The following is a 16,653-nucleotide window of genomic DNA, read 5'->3' on the forward strand; positions in this document are numbered from 1 at the left end:
ATATGTAAGTCAAGACAAAGCAAGTAAAACAGAAACACATTAAAAGCCTTAAAAAAATTCAACTGATGTCAAAGGGATGGTGAGTTTAGTGCCAGGCAAAATTAACAGGGAAGTAAACACCACAAACAGGGTGCCACAGCTTAGTTGGCCTTCTGTGATTGCCACCCCTTTTGCTTGACGTGTTAGAGGAAGCAAGAAGAGCAAAACCAGCAGAAATGACCAATAAATGCACAGGTTGCAAAGAGATCCTTAAAAATATAGTGCCAAAAACAAACCCTGCAAGAGGAAATGGTGATGAAGGTATTCAGGCCACATTTCTAAAGGCAATTATAATTCTCCAAAGAACAAAGGATTTTCAAAAGCCAATACCAGTTCCTGGCTATCACAGGTTATAAGAGAATACATTGTATCTATGATTTATACCATGACACCATCTCCTGAACAGTGCAAATTTGACCGATTAACCATGACTTGTATCAATCTGTTCTATGGAGTGAACCCACATGAACCAAGGATCTGCAGCAACCCTGATCTATTCATGTATAAGTTGGATTCTTGGTTTGTTGTGCTGTACAGCGCGCCTGTGCCAACCACAGGTTTGCCATCCACATTTTGATCTTCTGGAGACAGCAAACGCCAGCTTTTTCAATGGGTGTGTGCGCACACAGTGGCACAAACTGTAGTGTGTACCCATTGAAAAGAATGGGACTTAAGGTCTCACATTTTTTGCTATCAGGGGGGAGGGTGTCCAGAATGGATCCCCTGCAGATAGCAAGGGTGCACTGTACTAACATTTTGTAACCTTCCATTTTAGCCATAACCATCATTTAAAAAATATCCCCAATTAAGGTTTCATATGATGAGAGACTATGACCATCTGTCGGGATGGCACAAAAATAAAGGAATGTGTACATTAGAAAAATTCATCTTTTTTTAGCAATGTTCTATTATCGTTTTGCCTTGACAAAATCCCAGCCACACAAAAAAAAAAACAAAATGTTCACAACAGGTAAGTCACAAGGACTTACAGTTACTGAATAAAACAGAATAGTCTATTGTCATGATGTAAAAATTAAATGCCTACATTAGAAATGACTTGAGGGCACATAAGAACACACATTTACTAGGTCAAGTATACATTTTCAGAGTTGTGAAAACTATTCAATTTGGTCTTCATTTAAAGAAATTGTTTTATTGACTGTATATGATAAAAGGCATGAACTCTTAACACAACTGTAGCTGGATTATTTACTACTAATCAAATTATTATTTAAGATAAACTATTTGCCATTTGAAAAAAAAACTTAAAATGGATTTAACCATTAGCACAGCTTGTTGAGTCCTAATTATGTGTGATGTTCAACAGTGAACAAGCTGCTTAGCCCTATCACAATCTTCTATCTCACTACCATGTCACAAAAATGTTTTTATTCAATGTACAGTGTTTGATATTAGACTCCAACCAGGAGTCTTTATCACTTTAGCACTACAGATTTCATATTTAATATGTGTTCTGCATTCAAGTGATAGAAGCTTTACTAATTTTCACTAGACCACATCTCTCTAGTTTATAACCTCCCAAGAACAAACTTATGTTGTAGCTGAAGCATATCCAAGCCAAACACTCATACCTACTACATATTCTTAGTTCTCACCTCCATACACATCAGCATTAAAGTCAGAGGACTGAATGCTGATGCCATGTGAATGGGACTACATTCATGACACTCCCATCACAAGAAATGAGAATAGGCAATTTGCAATTATTCCTCCCACGCCATTTAGCCTCCTGTACCTCCTGAAAACATGTTCTGGAAGTAAACAAAGGAAAATTTGGGAGGGTAAAAATAAGCTTCCTTGACTTTCCTGAGCAGGGACATCAGCTGAATCCTAAATTTCTTGAACAAAGTAACCAAGTATAAATGACATCTATCACAAACTAATTTGTTGCTTTTATTCCTGGTTTAACAGATCTTGGCACTTTCACAGCTGTCTTATCTTCTTTGCTTTCCACATTGTCATTATGCCTTTTTGCATCCTAGGGTGCATCTTACACTGTAGAAATAATGCATTTTGGCACCACTTTAACTGCCATGGCTCCATCTTAGAGAATCCTGGGATTTATAGTTTTGTGAAGCACCAGCACTCTTCAGCAGAGAAGGCTAAAGACCTTGTAAATCTGCAAATCTCAGGATTCTATAGGCTAAGACTACAACACTTAAAATGGTGTCAAACTGCATTATTTCTATGGTGTAGATGCACCCCAATCGCACAAGCAAAGTTTTCCTTCAATTTTCTCCACTCAGAGCGTTAATCCCAGCATCATTTTAAAAAAATAATCCAAAGAGGGTTGCAGTATTTTCGTATGGCCTGAAATACCAATTTTAAGAGATTATAACTATACAAAACTCAGAAGTAAGTGCCTAAACAGTGTACAATCGCAGCAGCAGCAATATATGACAGCATTTGTAAAATGGTTTATATGTGAAGAATTCTGGGCAAATGATATGTAAAGCTGGAGTGGCAACTATACTTTTTATCTTTAAGTGACATTTTTTCTATTAGGCAATTCCTTCACTTACAAAGAAAGACCAACTCCTTGATATCTAAGGCTTTGGTCTTATGACATGAACAAAAATCTCTCATACAAGGCACCCACCCCACAGACCTGAGACCTTCAAGAAATACAGAGTAATAAAAGCAACAGGAAGAGCAACTGACAAAAATGAAAGGGGAACATGCTCATGTGAACAGAAGTGCCTTCTTTTTGCCCAGTTCTGATGGCATCTCCTGTGCCTTCACAAAATACGTTTGGAGTCTTCTAGAGCAGAGTGGTGGCTTTTGGCATGAGCCATGAGCTGTGCCCCCGAGCCGCCCATGCACACCTAATGGTACCTTCCATAGTCCCTGAGTTTTATCATCTCCCACTGCATCACTTTGAACATTTGTTGCCAGGATGTCTAACTGAGCAAAGATATTTTGACAATTGTTTCATTCTATCTATTCTCTTAGTTAATCCAGTTGTTGTTGCCATGTGCCTTCAAGTCGTTTCTGATTTATGGAGTCCCTAAGGTCCAAACTATCATGAGATTTTCTTGTTCCTTCAGAGGGAATTTGCCACTGCCATCCTCTGAGGCTGAGAAAGTGTGACTTGCCCAAAGCTACCAGTATACCACAATTAATGAAGTAGATGTCTTCCTGGGCATTACTTCTTTAACAGAAAATTTGCTACCAGAGGCTGAAATAACATGGAAAGAATAAGGACAGGTTTTCACACCACAAAGAAAGAGTAGTTTTCAATGTTTTCCAATAGTTTTTTCCCAACCATCCTTCCAATAGTGATGCTGCTATAAAGAAAAACTTCCAGCTGAGCAGGGAATGAGGAAAAGGGGCTGGATGGATAAAAAGACTCTAAAAACATTGAGAGAGCCTTTTTTAACAGAGGTCTGCCTTGTTTTCAGGGTCAGCTTTTGGCATTATCCTATTTTTAAAGTGTGTGCCACCTTCAAATCCAAGCATTACATTTATGGACTTGATCTCTGTGGCAGCATTTACAAACAGGTACTTTTTAAAAAAAACGGTACAAAAAGAGTATCAAACAACAATAAAGAGTCAAGAAGGAGTCAGGAAGGCAAGTTTACATTAGCTATTCACCTGGTCTCCCATAGTTAATCTAAATGCTACTAGACAACGATCTCTGCACAAAACTGCCATCTTATTTGCACAGGACTATGTGCTGCACATACGAGTTCTTGTTATTCTTGATAGCAGTAAAAAACAAATGCCTCTAGGGACAAAAGACAAGGATCTTATATCAGCTTCCCTTAAAACAAACCTGTGTGAACAGAGAACAGCACGATTCTAATCAGTAAGAATGTTTTAGCACCCACATCAGAATAAATCCTCCAGAGAAGACAGTATGAACATCCCAGCAAGCAAAGAGTCTCTCTACATCCTTATCCTTCCAAATTCCTGCTCAGCAGAAGCCCTCTGGAAAACTTAGCAGGAAGAAATTCAGCTATAAGGTCCAAAACACATATCAGTAATAATTCAGTTTCAAACCGCTCTAAATGCCTTAACTCACACTAGGGAACCCTGGGAATAGCAGTTTATTGTGGCACCAGAGCTCTCTGACAGAGAAGGCTAAATAATAATAATAATAATAATAGGTTTTATTTATATACCGCCCAATCACTGGGAATCTGAGCGGTTTACAACAGAGGGGATAACAGACAGTTCCCTGCCCACAGGCTTACAATCTAAAAGACACGACACAAAAGGAGAAGGGAATGGTGAGGGAGGGAGGGAATCAGGTCCAGCATTCTTCTCTCCCTGAGTCCTGGACCAAGGCAGATGGAACGGAGGGAGGGCTCTTCTTCTTCAGGCTAACCTGATGGTACTGGGCCAGCCTTCTCTCTCCCCCAGAGGCCGAAAGATGACAGTTAGGGAGGGAGGAGCCTCTTTCTTCAGGCTAGCCCCTGGTGGTACTGGGCCAGCCTTCTTTCTCCCTCAGAGGCCGAAAGATGACAGTTAGGGAGGGAGGAGCCTCTTTCTTCAGGCTAGCCTCTGGTGGTACTGGGCCAGCCTTCTCTCTCCCTCAGAGGCCAAAAGATGACAGTTAGGGAGGGAGGAGCCTCTTTCTTCAGGCTAGCCCCTGGTGGTACTGGGCCAGCCTTCTCTCTCCCCCAGAGGTCGAAAGATGACAGTTAGGGAGGGAGGAGCCTCTTTCTTCAGGCTAGCCTCTGGTGGTACTGGGCCAGCCTTCTCTCTCCCCCAGAGGTCGAAAGATGACAGTTAGGGAGGGAGGAGCCTCTTTCTTCAGGCTAGCCCCTGATGGTACTGGGCCAGCCTTCTCTCTCCCTCAGAGGCCGAAAGATGACAGTTAGGGAGGGAGGAGCCTCTTTCTTCAGGCTAGCCCCTGGTGGAACTGGGCCAGCCTACTCTCTCCCTCAGAGGCCGAAAGATGACATTTAGGGAGGGAGGAGCCTCTTTCTTCAGGCTAGCCCCTGGTGGTACTGGGCCAGCCTTCTCTCTCCCTCAGAGGCCGAAAGATGACAGTTAGGGAGGGAGGAGCCTCTTTCTTCAGGCTAGCCCCTGGTGGAACTGGGCCAGCCTACTCTCTCCCTCAGAGGCCGAAAGATGACAGTTAGGGAGGGAGGAGCCTCTTTCTTCAGGCTAGCCCCTGGTGGAATTGGGCCAGCCTTCTCTCTCCCTCAGAGGCCGAAAGATGACAGTTAGGGAGGGAGGAGCCTCTTTCTTCAGGCTAGCCCCTGGTGGAACTGGGCCAGCCTACTCTCTCCCTCAGAGGCCGAAAGATGACAGTTAGGGAGGGAGGAGCCTCTTTCTTCAGGCTAGCCCATGGTGGTACTGGGCCAGCCTTCTCTCTCCCTCAGAGGCCGAAAGATGACAATGGCTCACAAAACTACTGTTCTCAGAATTCCCTAGCATTGAGCCAGGGCAGTTAAAGCAGTCTCAAACTGGATAATTCTGCAGTGTGTTTTGGATCTAAGCTGCACAAGAATGAGAAAGCAGTCACTTTGCTTCAAACATAGCCAGTTTCTTCAACACAAGTTCCAATAAGAGCAAACTGGGGTAGTAACAAACGTGCTGAAATGGGTTCACATACAAGTCGGTTTCAACTTCAAGTCTTCAAGTGTTGCTAATTGAATGACAGAAAGATGTCAGAAGAGATTTTCTCAGTTATTTTGAAACGGTATGTTGTTATTCTTCATAATTGTGCTTCCCAAATATTTGATCCCCTTTTCCTCCATTTTGAAATTAGATAAAGCAATTCATTTATTCTCTTCTTCCAAAGACATATTTCTAGTCAACAATTTTGTTTTCTCACAGTTCACTTCAAATCCAGCCAAAAAAGCTTCCACTGAGTATAGTGGGTTTCTTTAAAAAAAATCATTATCACAAGATCATCTGCATAAGGCCTCAATTAACAAGTTTTTTTATTCTTACTCCACTTGTTCAATCATCTTGTCTAATATTTCTCAATAAAGCCTCCAAACAATGCCAAAATAAAAATAAAAAGGTCAAAGGAGATATCCTTGTCTAACTCCTTTTTGTATCTGAATCTGTGATGTAACATTGCTATTTACTTCAATCTGGAAACAAATTTTAAAGATTTAGAAAAATTGGGAAGTTAAATTTATCCTTTATGGGGAAAACTGCAGTGATAAATGCAACTGTCTTCCAATCCCATAACGGATCCTCAAAATGGAATACCATTTGTGAAATCGCAGAAAGACATTTCCAGATTTGTTTGGTAGAGAAAGAAACCAGAATCAAATTTTAGATACTGTGTAATGTTTTTTTAAAAAGGGGTGATCTAGGACTACCTACAGCTATGATGTAGTGGTCTGAGTGTTGGACTATGTTTCAAATCCCGACTCAGCCATGAAAACCCACTAGTTGACCTTGGGCAAGTCACATGCTTTCAGCCTAAGGGAAGGCAATGGCAAACTTCCACTGAACAAATCTTGCCAAGTAAACTCCATGTCAGGTTTGCCTTAGGGTCACCATATGTTGGAAGGCACAACTAGGATTACCTAATATTAAACTGTATTATGAGGCCTATTTTGTATGGTTGAAAGAATGGATTTGCTTAGAGATGTTACACTTTTGGATCTTAAAGGTCATGATTTAAGATTTGTCTGGCAAAATCATCTTTGGTAAAGTTAAAGTGCATGCTGGATTTGAAAATCATGTATTAATAAGGCTCCTCTGAAAGTTATGTATAAATATAAGCCAAGGGTTTTCTCTCAAGATAATAATAATGTAGTATATATATTTATTTCATACCCACCTCTCCCCACAAAGTGAAGGCAGGGAAGAACAATTGACAGACACACCACATCAATTAAAACATATCAGTTAAAACATACTACTAGTTACCTCATCACAGGAAGTTTTCTTTATGAAAACGTTAAAAAATGGAAATGGTTCTAAGATCTTTTGTTTTTGAACCAAGGTAACTGGAAAATAAAGTCAAGAGAGGCACTTTTTAAGGTGGATATTGATCTTAACTGTTCTGGTAATTCACAATTTTGGGAAAGATTTAAGATGATAAGAAAGAATGAGGCCGAAAACATATGGGCCAAATTAGGTGGATTCCAGCTGCTTTAGGGGTGTGTTGCTTATATGACGCATGCTCCCAAAGCAGCCAGAAGCTGCTACAAAGTTGTGCTAAATGGGGAAAAGCCAGCCCAAAAAGGAGCAGATATAATAATAAGACGGCTTGCTTGGGACAGTTCCCCCCCCCCCCCCCCCGGTCTTTCCCTTTCTATATATTAAGCATTTTGTTGTGATTTACTTTGTATCTTTTAAAATTAAAAAATATGAACTTATGGGGGTGGGGAAGAAAGATGACAGAAGAGGAAACATTCAGTCAAGTAAATACAAAGATGAGCATAATGAAGAAGGTCAAAGGAATGGTACAAGTAGACTGTGTCCTCACTCCTAATTAAATACAAGGCCTCACATTATGTGCAGCATTTTGAGTAATACTTGTAACGCCTGTGTGCATCTGGTCTAACCTGATTATAATTAAAATAAATGATAATGTAATTAAATACGAAAGTTAAACATGAACCCTCTAGAACTGCACTCAAAAGTCTACCAAGTATTCTACAGTGGACCCTTGTTATACGCTGGGGTTTGGTTCCAAGTTCTCCCGTGTAAAACAAAATCCGTGTATGCTCAAGTCCCATTGCATATAATGACATAGCAAAATGGTGTCCCTTATAAAAAATGGAAAATCAAGGTAAATTTATACTTTTTTGTAACATTTTCAAACCGTGTATGCTTAAATCCGTGTATAAAAAATCCGTGTATAAGAAGGGCCTACTGTACATGCAATCTAAAGCAAGTGATTCTTTTACATAATGCAAATAGTTTTATCCCACAAAGGAACATTGATCCAGCCATCAGCCCATTATTGATAAATTGTTTAAACAGTACTGAAATAATACTAAAGCAGTAGCAACAGCAAGTACATTTCTACACCACTTATCAGTGCACAGAAGTGCTCCCTAAGCAGTTTACACTGTGTTAGCTACTGGTAATTGCCCCTAACAAGATGAGTACTCAGTAGTTGTTTAAATCAAGAAAAGAGACCCTTTGGCTCTCTCTGTGTTTTTGAACTTCAATTTCCCCAAAGTCCTAGCTGGCATAGTCAGTGACAAGAAATAATGCCATAGACCATAACAACTAGACATGAAAGTTTCACTAATTCTACTTCAGTCAAAAATCAATGTATAAGATACATATTTGAAATGTTAAGTTTTGAAGCAATTCTAAAAATTAACATGAAATAGATATGGTTTTAATTTTCAGATGTTAAACTTGTTAAATATCAGATTTGAGCCTCTGCACCAAAGTGTGCAATTTGTGGCTCTCAATTTTGCAAGACTGCATCTCCATCAGCCCTATCTAGCTTGAGGTTGCAGTCCAGTAAGAACTATGGTCAGAAGCCAAGAACATAATCAAGGAAGAATGCAGGAAGACACTATCAGTGGCCAAAAAGAAAGAAAAGAAACAATGGACAATAGATTAAATGCTTCAAGCAGTAAAGGAAAAATGAGAAGCAAAAGAAACCGCTGCAAGGATAAAGAGAATGATTACAATGGTCAATGCAGAGGGGGGAAAGATGATAAAGAGAATGATTACAATGGTCAATGCAGAGGGGAAAAAGACGATAACAACAACAACAAAAGAAAAACAGACACTGCTTCCACATGATCCAGGAACTCAAAGGAAAGTTCAAACCAAGGGCCATAAAAGGAACAAACTACAGGATCATGAAGAAATAAAAAGATGTTGGAAATAATACATAGAAGAACTATATAAAAGAGATGAAAAAGTGAATGACACATGGAATGGTAACTCCATGGATAAGACATGTCCAAGCATCCTTATCCCCTGCTGCTCTGCTTAGGTTCTGCAAACTCAGACTTGTGACCTCCTTGTTGAATCTATCCATGTGAGGTGTCCTCTCCTTCTATTATCCTCTACCTTTCCCAGTATTATTATCTTATCTAATGGGTTGTGCCTTCTCATGATGTAGCCAAAGTATGACAGCCTCAATTTAATCATCTTAGGGAAGGTACAGACTGGCATGAAAAACTGGCATCCACAGCACATGCCCCCAAGATGCCCAGAAGCCAGCTTCATGCCGCATGGCAGCCAGTTTCAGGGCACTCCAGCAGTGCAGTGATTAGACAGCGCACACTGCCAGAGTGCCACAAAGCCACGGTGGGGCAGGAAGTCAGCTTTCTGCTGGCTTTTGGGTCAGCAAAAAGGCAAATTGGGGCTGCGGCATGGGGTTGCCACGGCCCCAATCCAGCTTCAAGCCACCTTCAGGGTGGTCTGTTTCACCTCCAAGAAGAGTTCAGGCTTTATCTGTTCAAGGACCCATTTGTTTGTCTTCTTGGCCATCCACAGTATCTTCAGCACTCTTCTCCCATACCAAATCTTAAGTGAGTTAATTTTCCTCCTATCCACCTTCTTCACTGTGCAGCTATCACATCCATACATGGTAATGGGGAATAAAATGGCTTAGATGATTCTAACTTTATTGCTTAGGTCCACTCTTAGATTGTTGATGTTTGTTCCTCCTACCTTCACTCCTCCTCCTTCTGAATCTAAACCTGATCTTCGTACATTTTCTGCATACAAGTTAAATAAGTAGCATAACAAAATGAATCCTCGCCTGACCCCTTTACTAATTAGGAACCATTCTGTTTCTCCATTTCTATGTAAAGAAGGCTAATATTTCACAAAAATTACAAATCCCAGATTTCTTTAGCATTGAGCCATGGCAGTTAAACTGCATTATTTCTGCAGTGCAGATGCAGCCCTGCAAACTGTTACAGCCTGGTAGTCAATGGCTTGCACGACAGCACCAGTCTACAGATCACCACTCCAAGTAACACTGCTGTATGGAGTTTCACATAAAAGCTACCCATTACTTACTCTTCTGAAATAATAGAGGAGGAATAATACATTAATACCTTGCCTTAAAACATTTTTTCATTCTAAAAGAAAACATTCCATAATGCTTTTCTTCAATTTTCCCAGAAAAATAAAGGTTGGCTTTTCTTTCTGAATTTTTCCATTTTTCTCCCAAGCGTTCACATCTCTACCCTTATTCACAAAGGAGTAAATCTCTTATGCTTTAATAACTGAACAGAAGAAGGCAACCTACTGGATAAAGTTTGTCATGTGGGGTTAAGTGAGCCTTCACCTGCTGCAATTCTATTTTATATAACTACTCAAAAGTACAGTATGCTGAAGTTATATCCAAAAAAAATGGGGGCCTCATGACATCAGACACACCTAAATTAGGTCATAATTGAATTGATGGCCAGTTGTGTAGAAGACTGACTACTATTGAAGATATCCAAGGTGGAATACTTTCCTAACAATAAAGATTACACAGAAGGGGCTTTGGAAAATAACTTTTTCCCCAACTAATGCATTGCATAGTGCTGCTGTGAAGTTGAGTTGAGATGATATGGTAAACCAGGATGGACAAATTGTAGCCTATGCCCCTTCGACTCTCACACTCACCATATATTGGGATTCTTTTTGAACCAGAAATACTTGCCTATGTCTGCTATGGTACATAGCAGCTGGACACAGCCTCTGAATGGTTCAGGAGGTCTGTCACACAAACATCCAGGTCACCTACCTGACCATAAACAATGCCATACGTTTCTCAGGAAGAAAGGAAGGATATAAATGTGATAAAAAATATTAAGAATAATAGTTATAAGAATATATGTGAAAGGCAGCTTGTGAGAAAAATACCACCTGACTTTTAAAGATTGCTGGGTAGGCCCAGAACAGTTAGAAACAATTGTTAATTTTTATGTAGAGGATGCTAAAGAAGGTAGAGACTTCTTCCCACAAACCGTCAAGAATTCAGTGAACTGAATTATCCCTAGCAAAAGGATAATTCATTCTCAGTGAAATTCCTCATTGCATTTATTTTTATATATTTATATCTGTTTTCTCCCAAAAATGAGGTTGAAGACGGCTCACTCCTTATCACCCACATTCAACTCTACCTTAGTTCCTGTGATTTGTGTGCATGTGTGTGTGTGTGTGCACGCAAGACCTGTTCTACTCCTTAGTGCATGATATTCTGACTTATAATGAATGAATTCACAGGCTACCATTTTTGGAGAATGGTATGTTTCTGTTTCAACATATAATTTGTCATCATACTGAAATGCAGAACACCTTCCCTCCTAAGAACATCCAATCAACATTTTATGAGCAGTTGAGGTGTACTTTCTAATGCTTACTCAGACAGAAAACAACATACATGATTGTTTGGTTCTGGCCTCCACCTATATATTTGAATCTACTTCAAGGTGCAATTAAAACTGAAGTTCATGTGCCTTTTTCCTGAGCATGTAATTCACATCTTACCAACTCTTTCTAATTACTTCACCCTGTCTCAGATGTTCAAGTATGACACAGAGAAAAAAGACATACTTTTAAGACATTTGGACACCCATCCAGAAATCTACAAGATCAGTTGGAAATCTTACAGAAGGAAAGGACAAATTGTGGCACTCCAGATGTTGCTAGGTTGCACCTCCTATCATCCCTCTCCATTAGGTGTACTGCCTAAAGGGGACATGGGTTACAGTCCAGCAACATCTGAAGGTGAAAGGTTGCACACTCCTGCCTTACAAGTAGTGATGGGAAGGGAGCAAAATGCATGAATTCAACAATCATTCTTCCAACACACAAGACAAGGAAAATGGAGATTCACTTTCACAGGTCCACAAAGAAGCAGCTATATGTAAATCAATGATAGAAAGCTAAATGTGGACAGAACTTTTGCAAGATAAGCGCTTCAATTCAAAACATCAACATTACCAAAACCACATTTTATTTACTAAAGAGGCTTGCCTACTTATTTCCTAAGTTAAGGATTTTAAACAGGCTGAGCATGGGATCAGTGGTGGAGGGGGAGACTATTATCATATGTAAAAACATCAAAGGTTAAATGATTCATATTACAATTATATTGTTAAAGCCAACACAATCTTTATGAAGAAAACATGTAAAAGTTCAGACAACTTGTTACTTACTTCTGAACTAGGTTGTTTTGTCCATCTTACATATTCTTTGAGGCAGCACTGGATTCTGTTCAAAACAAACATGCCAGCAGATTTTAGACCTTATATTTTACTAGTTAGTCCACCACATTTGCAGTGTTGACTTTTGCAGATCTGATTATTTGCAGTTTTGATTAATATGTTCCCTTTAGGAATCTCTAGGTCCTCCAGTGCAACTCTGCCAGAAATTGAGCGTAGAGTCATGCTGGAGAAACTAGAAGTTCCTAGAGAAAACATTTCTCTAGACATATGTAGGTCCTCCAGCATGATTCTATGATCAACTTCTGGTAGATGTTTACCATAGAGTTGCACTGGAAGACCTGGAGATCCCTAGAGAGGTGTTCTCTCAAGTAAAAAGAATAGTGTTGTTGTTGTTTATTTGTGGTTTTTCCAACCCTAACCCCAGCAAATGTGGAGGGACCATTGTACAATTAGAGCAAAGAGGAGCTCGCTGTCTTAATAAAATAACTCCATTTTCCCTTAGAATGAAGCAGGGAACAAGGCAATCCATCTATTTTTCTGCATGTACCACTCTTCTGAAGAGAAAACTTTTTAAAGGCTGTTCTAAAGACCAACTAAAACTCTGGGCCCGAACAGACAGGCCAAAATAAAGATGCTTCAGATCACTTAGGAGGTATGCTGTTTAAATGACACACGCAACTTAAGAGGCCAGAAGCTACGCCAAAGCTGAACTCCAGTCCTTAAGACTGGAGCATGGCTTTAGCAGTTTCTGGCCTCTTAGGATGCATGCATCATTTAAACAGCATACCTTCAAAGTGACCCGAAGCAGCTTTATTTTGGCCTGTCTGTTCAGGCCCTAAGTCACCCAATTCTAAGGTACAAGGCTCCAAGAACAGACATGGTGAGAATCCCTGCTAGTGTTCAAATGAAACATCAAACATCAACAATATTGCACAAGTATTACGAAAACCTACTTCACCAATGAAACTCAAGTATATCTCAAACAGGCTTTTTCAGGGCAAGGCCAAAATGGAGAGGGACAGAGATCTCCACATTTTTTCTGCATAAATACACTAGCAAAAAAAGTGAAAGATTTCAATGAACATCTGAAAGCAAGTGGAACAAAGCCCTGTGTATCTGCAGCACCTGCTGTGGATCAGGTTGGTGTTAGTCTCTTGTACAGCAACTACTGATACTAAGTGAAAGCAGGAACAAAAGTTTCATTCTAGGACTGTTGTCACACTACAGAAATATTGCAGTTAGATGCCACTTTATTAGTTATGGCTCCATCTTATGGAATCCTGGGATTTGTAGTTTGTTGTGCCATCAGAGTTAAATAGATCCCAGAACTGCAAATCCCAGAATTCCATAGCATTGAGCCATGGCAGCCAAAACTGTGCCAAACTGCTTTACTTCTGCAGTGGAGATGCAGCCTGATAATCTGAAATTGTTCTCTGTGACCTATTACTAGCATGTTTCATGTCCACAAAAACCTTTCCATGCTATTACAACATCTAACAGCTTATCACTACGTGCAGATGAGATACTGAGCAGAACAAAGTCCCTACCTAGAAGGTTTATAGGCAAAATTTGTTCTCAAAAGCCAGGTTCATACGTTATGGTCAACTAGACTGAAAAAAGGGGCCTGTGCCTGCACAAAAGGCTTGGCTCACACAACCAGTTTCAAACCTCCTATCACAGCTTGTTAAACCTGCTCCCGAAAAACACAGGAAATTGTGGTTTAACAACCCAGGACAGAAGCAATAAAGCCAAGTGGGAGAAGGGGTAAAACAAGGCAAAGAAATGGCACAAAAGGAAAAAGGTTGCTCCTGGTCCAATAAACCAGAGCTTATAGGAGTAGAACTATGTCAGATGGATCTGACCAACCAGGATCACTTTTACTTTTCCACTTTACAGTTGCTGAAATTCCAGGGATGATGTAAATTCATCTGGAGTGCAATAAGTTTTAAATTATGGAAGTAATGCATCAAATCAACCTATAAATTAAGTACACTGTCAAGTACAACTTTATAGAATTCAAACTAATACAAATATGAATGTTGGAAGCAATTTTCAAATGTTAAAATACTATTCCCTTTACATGCAGCATCAAGAATACCCATGATATTATAACTCAAGTAAAAAACTAAACATCTTGAACCTTTACCAAACACATATTTAGACCAAAAGAATGTTATGTTATACTTACAAAATCCAAGAGAACTGCACAGATTGGCATTAATTCTCTTTGATTTGTGTTTTCCAGTTTGTTTCCTTTGTAATATATCCCGAGTTCCTTAAAGATACTACATCCGTAGTTATGCAGTATGAGACTGACTCTCGGAAATCAGCTACCCATTCTTCACATTGAAGGACTCCACAAAGTTATTTCCAGAAATCAAACAAATCTAATTTTAACAACTTTTCTTATCTTCTGAAACGTTGTCACTTTCCTATTCCATGTATATCTCACTGTCACGAACATCAGTTTTAGAAGAAATACTTTTTATGACACAAAGAACAGAACTCAAAAGTCAGATGCTGAATTTGAATTGAAGTACATTTCTATGAGTCAATTCAGTCATCTGCACATTGCAGCTATCTTGATATTCCCATATTGCTTCTTTACAAGGTGAAAAAAAATCCAAAAATGTAAATGAGAAATAAAGACCTCAATCTCTTCATTTAGAAATCAGTTTTCATTGAAGGGGGAAAACAGGTTTCCTAAAAATGAAAATAGTAAAAGTTGTCAGGAACTCTCAGTCACTACAATCTTGTAGTTGGCAAATTAAGTAAATCCCCCTAGAAATTCTTGAACTAAAAAGTAAAAATACTTTTTGAAAGCAACATGCAATGCCTAATACGTTTACGCGATTATCCATTCCATATGGGCAAAATTAGTCCAAGTCGGAAGAAGGCAGTTTCAAAAGTTCATGAGTTGTTCAACCTGGTTTTGAAGGCTTCAAAACTGTTTGAAGTGAAAAGTCACCAAATAGGTTTGAATCTCAATTCCGCTTTTTTTAGTCAACAATCTTCTGTTTGACCAAATCAGAAGCTGCGCATAAACATAACCCCAAGTTGAGGCAATGGGCTGCGAGTTGTCCAGGCTCACATTCAGAATACAAATCACCTAGAAGTGAGGAACAGAGAGAAAACACATAGCAATCAGTTCTCTTCTCTATATATTGTATTTGTTCTCACCCAATTAAATTTATATCTGTTTTTTTTCCAACACAGAACCCCAAGTTTTCCCTAAAACCTAATTTTTATTCTTTAAAAAATTTAACTAAACACTCCCATTTAAAACACTAGTAAGAACTAAAGAGAAATGCTAGGTTACTTATTCCTAGAATAGCACCCAAACTGCGTTCTCCCTGCTGAAAAGACTTGGGGGGGGGCCTACACTCTTGGGTGCAACCCTAACTGAATGTAACAACACTGTACAACTGAAACGCCAATGCTAGGTGCCTCTATGCAGTTTACTACAAAAAAGTGACACTGAAACCAAACAAACAAAAGGAACAGCTGGAAAAACAAGAAGAGGTACTGAAAGCAATCTTCTCCATGTTTACCTGGGAGTAAGTGACATTGCAGCGACTTTCTTAAGCCGTCAGGATCAGCAACTCTAAGGAGTTCAGATCACCCAGTGAGAAGAAGCAAGACTGGCAAAGAAAGAAAGAAAGAAAAAGAAAAAGTGACTTTGTTTTTCTATGCACCTTCAGGGACCTGAGAGCGTTTCCTGCAAAGGTTTCACTCTTCCCCTCCCATCCTACAACCAGTTAAGGCCTCCTTTGATCAAGATGCTGAACAAAGGGGGCTATATTCTCTCTCCTTCGCAGTTAAACCCAAAGCTACCTCCAACTGAAGCTGGGCCAAAAAAGCCTTGTGCCTGTTAATTTATATAGGCACGTGAATTGAGGGGTGTGTGTGTGTGTGTGTGTGTGTGTATGTATGTATGTATTTACACAAAGACAAATATATATATAGAAAGAGAGAGAGAGAGGCAGGCTTTAGGGAAGGAAGGAGCAGCTGCCAGGCTGGAAGCCTTCAGTCTTGGAAAGAGTGCTTCACCTCAAAGCAGCTTCTTTAGTCACAACCTTTTCCTCAGTCCTGCCAGTCTCCAGTCCAGAATGTGTGGCCCATTTAACTCCCCCATACAGATATATTCCCTATATAAACGTATATGAATGTGCACAAACATACGCACATCTTTATATTTCCCTATGTATTCTCTCTCTCTCCATATATATATATATATTTCTACACACACAAAACACACGTGTGTGTATATTTACTTTATATTAAATATAGATTAACTTTCCCATGTAAAAAGAGAGAAAGAGAGGGAATATTTACACATATATGCATCCCTATATATTGTCTCTCTATATATTCCCCCCTCTAAGTATGTGTGTGTGTATATATATTGAATATATACATATGCACATACACGTGTATATGCATGTGATATATATATATATATATATATATACACACACACACACACTTTGCATTAAATATATATTATAGATTAACTCCCCCATATATA

General features: G+C 39.4%; 1 protein-coding gene across 2 annotated transcripts in view; it reads right to left on the reverse strand.

The window, feature by feature from the left end:
- The window catches only part of GPBP1 (GC-rich promoter binding protein 1), a 39,139-nt gene extending 23,373 nt beyond the window's left edge, over window positions 1-15,766 (reverse strand). Inside the window, exons 1-3 of one of the 2 annotated variants that reach the window (XM_089495465.1) lie at window positions 15,677-15,766; window positions 14,314-15,234; window positions 12,117-12,171 (exon numbers count right to left, since the gene is read on the reverse strand). The gene's annotated coding sequence lies outside the window, so the exon portion shown is untranslated. The remainder of the gene's footprint in view (window positions 1-12,116; window positions 12,172-14,313; window positions 15,235-15,676) is intronic. The other variant, XM_089495474.1, reaches the window with a different exon arrangement.
- Between the last annotated feature and the right edge of the window lie 887 nt (window positions 15,767-16,653).

Source organism: Sceloporus occidentalis, unplaced genomic scaffold (genome assembly GCF_023333645.1).
Source record: "Sceloporus occidentalis isolate IW3139 unplaced genomic scaffold, rSceOcc1.0.p SCAF_1, whole genome shotgun sequence".
Taxonomy (NCBI): domain Eukaryota; kingdom Metazoa; phylum Chordata; class Lepidosauria; order Squamata; family Phrynosomatidae; genus Sceloporus; species Sceloporus occidentalis.